The following is a 7,828-nucleotide window of genomic DNA, read 5'->3' on the forward strand; positions in this document are numbered from 1 at the left end:
AAAAAAAAAAAAAAACAAGAAAACTCATAGGAAAAGCTCCAAGGAAAATCGGCAAAATTACACAGGATCAGGGAGGAAATTTCAGGTAGAAAATGTGGTGTGGAAAAAAACTAATTAGTGGCTGTGGGACCCTCTTGATGAGTTGTTGTTATTAACTAGAACCTCCAAAGCAAATGTTAATGCCTTAATTAGAAGCATGGCAATAATCTCCTAGATTTCCCAGTGGGAAAAACAAAAACAAGACCATTTTTTTCTGGATATAACTGGCTAAAAAGAAACATGGCAGCAAGGGAACCCCTGGTACTCTTTCTTCGTGGAGATAAGCCACTTCATTTTATGATGTGTGCTTGCAACGTAAATTTTACTGTCTTATCTGGCCTTTCATGTTGATGAAGTGGTAGTAAGGGATCAAGAAGTTTATTTATCTTCCTCGGAAATCAAGCAAAATCTCTGTCTCTTCTTAGCTTTCCAGACAGAAAGGACAAATCCCGTGTTGGCTTACTAGACGGGTTACAAATAAGAAATGGAAATCAGTAGAAAAGAGGAAAGATTCATTCTCTGTCCTTTCAGTACAAAAGCACAAGAGAATCGGGAGACTCTCAGACCAAGTCCAGATTTGATGGCATGGGAAGTAACTTCGTTATCCCTCCTAAAGTGTTGTACTTGCCATCAGAGATTATGTAGGCTAAGATTGTTTTCTTCCCTTTTTGTTTTGCGTACCCGGATAAAAATCAACTTTGTTTTTATTTTTTTATTTTTTTCTGCCAGAACCTCAGAGAAACAGGTAGCTTACTACATACCTTAACCACATCAAAGCGTATGTTTCGAAATTGCATTCTGTCGAGACCAAGCAACATAAAGAGATGAAGTCCTTACGGACAGTTAGAAACCCTTGCCTTCTTCACCTTGGCTTCTGCAGCTTCCTGCCGTTTTGAAGCCTTTAACTCTGCTGCGCGCTTTCCTCGGAAGGGCTCGAGAGAGAAGGAAGGGATTCAGGAGCACGTGCCACCGGCTGCCCTTCAGCTGGGCTCGCTCGGGGAGCGCTAAGGGGCTGGAGCCCTAAGGCTGGCTGCCCGGTAGAGCATGCAGTGCTTCTCCCAGTGAGGATATAGTCTTTTGTCTCTTCCAGTTCTGAGCTAACCCACAATACTTACATTTTCAGTTCGTCAAACTGGAAACAAAAAAACTCCGCAGATTCTCTACCTCTTTTTTTTTTAATTTCCTCCTCATGCAGTTCTCGTTCTTTGTTGTTAATCAGATCAAGTCACAGAAACTGTGACAGTAGTGTCACCACTCTGTTCTCTGTCAAATCCCTCCCCAAATCCCTTCAGTTGCTTTGGTAAGCTTAGACTTTTCCTGTAGAGCCCCCTTGATGTGTAAAACGTATGCTGGGTTTTGATCAAAGGAGTTCTTGTACTTAATGCAAATTTCAACACATTTCCAGCAGTCGGATGTGAATGTATAGATCTGATATTCCTGATCTCCACAGAGTGACACGGGGCCCAAGGGACATCAGTCCAGCCAGCAAGGAGGGCAGGGATGGTTGTTGAGGAATATTTGAACTTTATTTAATTTTAGACTGTGTTAAGCATTATTTATTTATGTTAGAGATTAACTAATGTTCTGGACACCTGTATTCTATTCTGCTTGCTATTATTCAAATCTATTCTATTCTATTCTATTCTATTCTATTCTACTCTACTCTACTCTACTCTACTCTATTCTGTTCTACAATGACCACATCCGAGAAAACTTATCCTTTTTTCTTTTTGATTATTTTAATCCCCTGAGCAAATGACAAAAAGTCTCACTGCAGTCCTTTCTGCCACCTTAAATGATATTTTAGACATTAGAGAATAGTTTTTCTTTAAGTCTGTTTTCAGACACACACATTAAGTAGGGGGATTTTTCTCTGTGGGTGTTGATGGTCATTGCTGACCAGTCTCATATTCAGTGAATGATCCTGAAGGCATGTGAATTTTTTAGCACTTCCTTTATTTTCCGGTCTCTGTTTATTCAACTAAAGTATCTGCATATTTGTTATCAATCTAATTTTTAATTCATGGTGGATGGTGAGACAAAGGTGAGACAGGTGAGACAAAGTGACCCAGTCATCTTGGAACGTATCCCAGAATCACAAAGACTTTGCAGTGCTATTTTGACTTGAGTTTTAGGAGTGGGATACAGGACCAGTAATTGTACCATATGCCTTTCCTGGGGTTATAGGGTTCTCCACATCTTCCTTAAGCCGTGGCCCTGGAAATTTTCTCTGCATCCCAGCAAAAGAGCGGGATATAGGGGCTCTAATCGCTCTGTTGGATCATGCATCCTTGGTTTGGACAGCTTGCGCTGCACTGTGTGACATGGTAGAGGGGACACGTTCTATCACCTACTTCTGGCGTGGGGTGAATCTTCCTATCACATATCCCGCTTCAGGGGCAATCCCTTGCATTACATTTTCCTTTTGTTAAAAAAGAGTTACTTTAAGTTACGGTCAAAATATTGCTGACCTGTATGAATTCATTTTACGAGATGGCTGCACAGGGAGTCCCCGCTGTCTACATGAAGTCATTGCTCGAGAAGCACTGAATGAGCAAACTCATAAGTTTGAGCCAGGCTGGAGGAGCGTATCTAGGCAGAAGGCTTCTGTCATTTCTATAATATGTTCATCCTGTGCTGCTTGGCAAGCTGGAGTACAAGAGGACTGTGATTTTCTTGCGTTCACATCCTTGCTCTTCATTTGCCTGATTACAAATTGATGATTTGTTAGCATCTAGGATTCTGAAGAGAAAGAGTACTGCTCTTAGGGGAAGTTTTTGAAGAGAGCCTTGGAATGGATGAAATATGGAGCTAATTATCATAGCAGATATGTTTAGAAGACAGTGAGGCAGTGGAAAATATTTTCTTCACAGGATTGTCCAGCCCATGAATATCCTATTAATTATCCCTTCAGTATGTTGACTGACGTTCGTGGACATGTATGCGTCTGCAGCATACAAAGAGAGAGATTTTCTGTATTTTTTTGGCATCGGCCCCAACCTTTCCCGCTATGCTACTTACATGCTTAATTCTACCTCCTAGTCTTCTCAGTACAGGCACAACAACTTTTTTGGAGGTGCTCTGGGAAATGCCTTTATGTTGACTACCCCAATACCACCTTGACTTTATTTGTTTCGTAGGAAAAGTATTGCACCAGAAAAGGAAGGGAGAAGACCTGTGGTGTATCTTAAATCAATCCGTTTTGCTTCGGAGGACTAAATGAGTTGATTACGGCACACCTAGGGGTGAGTTCATATTTTACAATAACCTCTGAAGAATAGACCACATTCTTTAGCAGTTATATTCTTATATAGCCCAGTGTTGTCTGCTGTTTCAGTTCAACATAGCAAGCACTGAGTAATGCCAATATTTCTCTTTGGTTGCTTTCCTGCGAAAAAAATGCTGTAACAGAAAGATTGCAGCCAGCCAAATTTCAGTTTGCACAAAGATTCTTGTTCTTTGTAGGAATCTAACATTCTGGCCCCAAAGTCACTATTAGTTATAGAAAAGTAAACTGACAGCAGCTGAAACATCTATCACATAGCTTTTAATAGAAATTCTTTCTTGAAAATATTATTCTGCCCCAAAAAGAAAACATTAAAATAGTCTTCATATTTATTGAACCCGTTAAAAAAGTCTGACTATCTGTCTTTGTTACAGAATTATTGAATTGAAAAAAGGCTGCTTCAGAAACAGCAAGAGAGAAGAGTACCAAATTACGGCTTCCTCTTTCAAAAATAGTCGAGCATTTCTTTCTCACGGATTGCTGCCTCTCTGGAAAGTTATTTGGCTCATTTGGTATGCAGGTAGGGAAACAGCCTTGTAAATCAGCTGTGAATTACTTATTATTATTTATTTAGAAGCATGTATTTTTTGCACATCACAATATAACTTTGTAAGTGTATTACTTACCAGCATAATAGATATACAGGATATTTAGCTGTCAGAGAATTTACAACTTAGAAGAAGCAGTGCAATGGTAGGTCTTTTCTCTGTTATGAATTTCATGTGGGATTTAATGTCATTTAGTGTTTTGATGCCCTCAGTTCCAGTCTGAAAAATTGACGAAGTAATTCCATAGCTATGAATAATAGTGGGAGTTACAATTAGGAGGTGCTCAGGAAAGAGACTGAAGCTGCACAAATATTTAAGATGGGGTATATGAGAGCAGGTGATTAGCATTAAGACATTTGAGAGATTTCATACTTAAAAACCAAATTTTTGTCTTTAGAGGTACAAAATTGTTCCTCTTCCCTGTGACGAGAGGAGCTCTGCAATTTGTCTGAAAACAGAAAATGACAGGTGTTGATGTCAAGAATAAAAATAAACTCCATTGCTTCCTACCAGGTGACAAGAAAAATCTTAATATTTGCAGAGAATATTGTTTTCCCTAGGTTCAAACTGACCATTGTACATAAATATGCCAGGAAACATATGATTTGTTTTTGGAATATTTAAATGTTTTGTCTTTATTATGGGTTAGAAAGAAAAAAAAAAAAGCTCCTCGAGCATATCAAGGTATTATAGCAATGAGCGAAGAAACTCTGAAGCAGCTGCAGAGCCACCAGTTGAAATGTCTGGGCAGGCTAACAAAGAGCCATATGCTGCTGCTGCAGCATTTCTCCCAGAGATTAGCATCTGGGTTACTTGGCACCTAAGCCTGTCCTAACCTTTCGATAGCACGAGACCACTTTTAGTCTTTAGTTTTATATGATTATCTGTATCCTTTAAAGAGCACCAGTCTCGGTTAATCTTTATAACATTTCAGAAGTGAGAATTCCAAAATAGTTAGAAGCTTTGTAGTGTTTTTAAAAGCAATTGTCTTTGTTAAGGAGCAGATTATACCAATCGGTATTTATATGTTCTGTGCGTATGTGTTTGTGTGCGTGCATGTAATATTCACACTGCAATAATGTACTTAWATGTGTGTGCACATGGTTGTAATTTTATTCCGTGCTACTGGAAGAGGAAAAATGCATGTGGCAAATGTAATGAGTAGATGTAACTAGTGCTGAAAGCAGGATTCCACTCTACTAGAATTACTTCTAAATCAGAACGATACTACATTTTAGAGAAGTTTGGAATTTAMAATGTTTTTTAGATTGCTGTTTAAACACTACTTAATAGATTTCTAAGGATCTCTGCATTAGCTTTTGGATAACACAAGGAAGAAATCCTTCAGTTTAGGTACTGACGTTCTCAGAGGAGGGCTGAGGAGGCTGCGRGCTTCATCGTTAGCGCAGGGCAGAGCAGCACACGTGGTCGCCACATGCTGCGGAAGTGTTGGCGTGGCTCTGTGCCTTTCGCCTCTCCCTTGGACCTCCTTCGGAGCAAACATCGCTCCGCAGGATGCAACCCTTCCAAAATGCCTTGCCGAAGCATCAGGTGGAACTAATGTGACTGAAGTGTCTATAATGGAGGTGTTTTTGCCTGACAAGTCACCCCAGGCGCCTCTTACAGTCATTAGAGAACGAGTCAACAGTCGGAGAAGAGGAGAGTGCCCCTCATCTCATCCTGAATTGGACGTCTATGTTTGGTCACCTGAATCGCACCCTAAACTTACTGATGAGATCTCTGCTGACCATACCGGGTGCTTAGAGCATCACCAAAGATATAAACCATTTAGAGGCTAAAGTAGGGGAAATTAGTACCACCCGTGTTGTGCGATCCAGCCCAATATCCACGGTCAGATGCACGGTCAGAGGCACCCTAAAGCACGGGACTACGCTCCGTCAGACTGAAAGGCAGTAAATACGTTATCGCACCTCCTACGTCTGCGCTGGAGAGCCGATCTGCCAAAGCGATGCGTCGGATTGCTGCGCGTGCAGAGCGAATCTGATCTCGCTGTGTATTAATTGTGCTGTGCCTGGAGTCTCCTAGCTGGTAAGACAACCACGGAGAGCTGCAGAAAATTCCCACTGATTTCAGTGGCCTTTAGACCAACCCTTGAATCGCTGCAGAATGCCTACGTGTACTGTAGTGAATGATTATAATCCAGAAGTTACAGCTAGAGAAATAACGTACTGAAAGGTCCCTCAGAGTTCCCAGCTCCCAGTTCCGTTTTCAGTTCTCCAAACTGTGCACAAACTTACTTAGCAATGTTATAGGGCTGAGAAGAGAAATAATAGATTTTTAAAATTAATTCTGAATGGTTTTGTTTTGTTAAAGACAAGTTGCAGCTCACTTTTTTAACCCTCCTGCAGTACAACATTCTAATGTCTTTTAAGTACACTTGGATCATGGTATAAATCAATACTCCTTTTTTTACAAAACTTTAAAATAACTTTTAATAAAATCAATTATTAATTTTACAATTATTGCTATTTTGATCTCCAATACATGTGTTCAGTCTTACCAGTTGAATTTTCTTTCTGAATTGGAAAGTTTCAAAACAATTATTTAACTTTTTCTAAATGTATTCTATTACAAAAAAAGCTAACTTTCAATGTTTTGTGTACAGAATTACTGTCCTACTAGAGTTTGTTTAAGATGGTACCTGAGAGCCTTTAACCACTGAAGYGTTTGTAAATAGTGTGCCTTTGCACATGGCAAAGATAGAAATGTTAAGCGTAGATAAAATATATAAATTTTGTGAATAGAGATTCTGGAATTTTAAGTTTATGTATGAAATCACTGCGGTGAAAAGAACATCTTTTCTCTAGGGCTGGTGCATAGTTGGAGCGGTTTTTATTTACATTTAGCAGAAATTACGAGAAAGATTGCAGCACTAGCTTTTTATGTGGGTAGATGTAGTCCCTGCATCATTTCATTCAACCTCTGCCTGAGAAGCACTCCATGGGAAACAAAAATTAAAAGAAAAAAATCAGTAGCAATAGGAGTGCTATTTTTAAGCTACTGTGCTGAACGATGTCCCTTCAGTAAAAATAATAAAAATACTATACTAGCTACCACAATAAATGAGGACTGTATTAGATTCCATTAGGTTTCTGTTATCTTTCTTACACTGCAGCCATAGTGTCAAATATTTATAACCCCTGGAAAGTCACCTGTGGAATATTTGATGTCCTTAGACACAAACATAACTATGTTTATTTTAATGATATTTTTAGATACACAGGTCAACAATCCTTCATTATTTTGCCTTTTCATTCTAAATTAAAATATTTGTCTGTTGAATTTCAAGATACATACTTGATACATTCATTCATGAGCTAAAATAAACTGAAGCGAGCCCACAAAGGAAGAGAGTGGATTTTACTACTGTTAAACCAGCCAAATATTTGCAGCTTTGCAGTGATTCATCCTTTTTCCTCTCTTGTTCAGCAGTAAGTATTTTGGAAGAACAGACTGAGTAAGGAGCTAATGATAATCATAGTCCAAAGAAGATCAAGTCCTTTTTTGGTTATTAATTTTATCTAAATTAAATCCCCTGTTGCCATTACGTAGCCACAGAAGTGAGCAGGGCTATCCCTATTCATACCGCTGAGGAGCAAGACCTTCATCATACATTTTTATTTAGATGTATCATTTATTTTAAAATAAATTATATTATTTAATATTTATTATTATTTCTGTTAAATGAAATAGTCAGGCCTGGAGATCTATACTGAACAAAGTACAGAAACACGTAGATTAGGACCATCTTGCAAAGATTTGGGGCATCAGAGGCCGGGACAGAGAGGAAGCTCCTGAGTCATCAGCGCGGCGCCCTGCTATCACCCGCAGCCTTGTGGCAGGAGCCTGTTCCTGAACTGGTCATATTCGACCACAAAACAGTTAACTTCCCCGTCCTGTGCAGGGACGTACAGCAAACCCGCCGCAAGTGAGA

The sequence above is a fragment of the Apteryx rowi genome, unplaced genomic scaffold (assembly GCF_003343035.1).
Source record: "Apteryx rowi isolate R43461 unplaced genomic scaffold, aptRow1 scaffold_148, whole genome shotgun sequence".
Lineage (NCBI taxonomy): Eukaryota > Metazoa > Chordata > Aves > Apterygiformes > Apterygidae > Apteryx > Apteryx rowi.